The 2,241-nt window shown below is 41.2% G+C and overlaps 1 pseudogene; it reads right to left on the bottom strand.

Annotated features, from left to right (window-relative positions):
• Positions 1–224: 224 nt before the first annotated feature.
• On the bottom strand, positions 225–1,635 carry LOC129480317 (putative elongation factor 1-alpha-like 3; annotated as a pseudogene).
• Positions 1,636–2,241: the final 606 nt, after the last annotated feature.

Raw genomic sequence — 2,241 nt, 5'->3', positions numbered from 1 at the left:
AAAAGTGCTAATTTAAAAAACTAATAGCTTAAACTGCCACACACAAAAAAGAAAATCAAAGTGGTCCACAAAACATTCTCCTTTCCTTCTGAAGGTTTTTACCATGCATTGTTATCATTAACCAGTCTTTTACTACTAAACTTAAGTGGCCAATTGAAACAAACACTTCTGAGACCGTTCTTCCACCGCTGATTAAGACTAGGTGGTAGGTATTAGGGATAATATTCATTTGGCCTTCTGAGCTTTCTGAGCAGACTTGGTGGCCTTGCCAGCTCCAGCAGCCTTCTTGTCCACTGCTTTGATCACACCCAGGACAACCGTCTGTCTCATATCATGAACAGCAAAGCGATGCAGAAGTGGATAGTCTGAGAAGCTCTCAACACACATGGGCTTTCCAGGAACCATATCAACGATGGCAGCATCACCAGACTTCAAGAATTTAGGGCCATCTTCCAGCTTTTTACTAAAATGGCTATTGATCTTTTCCTTCACCTCAGAAAACTGGCATGCAATGTGAGCCATGTGGCAATCCAGCACAGGGGCATAGCCAGCGCTGATTTGACCTGGATGGTTCAGGATAATCACTTGAGCAGTGAAGCCAGCTGCTTCCATTGGTGGGTCATTTTTGCTGTCACCAGCTACGTTGCCATGATGAACCTCCTTGACAGACACATTCTTGACATTGAAGCCCACACTGTCCCCAGGAAGAGCTTCACTCAAAGCTTCATGGTGCATTTTGGCAGATTTTACTTCAGTTGTAATGTTGACTGGACCAAAGGTGGTCACCATGCTAGGTTTGAAAACACCAGTCTCCACTCAGCCTACAGGAACAGCACCAATACCACCAATTTTGTAGACATCCTGAAGAGGCAGGCCCATGGACTTGTCACTTGGACCAATTAGTGATAGGATGCAGTCCAGAGCCTCAAGCAGCGTGGTTCCACTGGTATTGCCATCCTTACAGGTGACTTTCCATCCCTTGAACCAAGACATGTTAACACTTGGCTCCATCATGTTGTCAACATTCCAACCAGAAATTAGCACAAATGCTACTGTGTCAGGGTTGTAGCCAATTTCTTAATGTAAGTGCTGACTTCCTTAACAATTCCCTGATGTCTCTTCTGGCTGCAGGGTGGCTCAGTGGAATCCATGTTGTTAACACAAATGATTAGTTGTTTCACACCCAGTGTGTAAGCCAGAAGGGCATGCTTTCAGGTCTGCCCATTTTTGAAGTTACCAGCTTCAAATTCACCAACACCAGTAGCAACATTCTGGATGTTACAGTCAGCCTGAGATGTCCCTGTAATCAGGTTTTTTGATGAAGTCTCTGTGTCCTGGGGTATCAATGATAGCCACATAGTACTTACTGGTCTCAAATTTCTACAAGGAGATATCAGTGGTGATACCACATTCACGCTCAGCTTTCAGTTTACCCAAGACGCAGGTATACTTGAAGGAGCCCTTTCCCATCTCAGCAGCCTCCTTCTCAAATTTTTCAATGGTTCTTTTGTCGATGCCACTACAGTTGTAGATCAGATGGCCAGTAGTGGTGGACCTGCCTGAATCTACATGTCCAGTGACGACAATGTTGATATGAGTCTTTTCCTTTCCCATTTTGGCTTTTAGGGGTAGTTTTCATGATGCCTGTGTTCAGGCAGCAAACCCGTTGTGAAAAATCTATCAACTTGTTTTTTTTAACTTTAACTTTTCACACAAATTAACAGCTTTCTGTTTGCCATTTGCATGTTTATTTCATGCCATGCTTGGTTAGAATTAAAATTGCCTCACTAGTTATGCACTTCAAAATTTAGTACTTCTTCAAAGACCTGCAGGATGACTTAATGAGTATGGAATGCAATTCTCTTCTTTAAATCAAATTAAATGTAAGTTGTCTATGTTCAATACTGCAAGGGTACATTGTGTATGCAATAAATTGAGAATAACTCAATATAAAGAGATGATTTTATGTCTTCCATGTCTAAAATATATGCAATATGATTGGCTAGCTATGGATATTTACTCCTGGTTTATAGCCACAGGAGAATTTTTAAATTGTAACACTGTAGATCTATGACATTTTGTCCCTGAATATAAACAGCAACAGGGCCCAGAAAGATCAAAGCTCAAGTTTTCTTTTGAAAAAGAGACTGTTGTAAGAAAACAATCTCTCCTTGTTATCACCATGGGATATATCTATGGACTTGAGAGGTCATATTATCATTCAAATCTTTAAAGTCATTT

The sequence above is a fragment of the Symphalangus syndactylus genome, chromosome 4 (assembly GCF_028878055.3).
Source record: "Symphalangus syndactylus isolate Jambi chromosome 4, NHGRI_mSymSyn1-v2.1_pri, whole genome shotgun sequence".
NCBI classification, from domain to species: Eukaryota; Metazoa; Chordata; class Mammalia; order Primates; family Hylobatidae; genus Symphalangus; species Symphalangus syndactylus.
The sequence above is the reverse complement of the archived record's forward strand: the minus strand, read 5'-3'. Positions and strand labels throughout refer to the sequence as shown.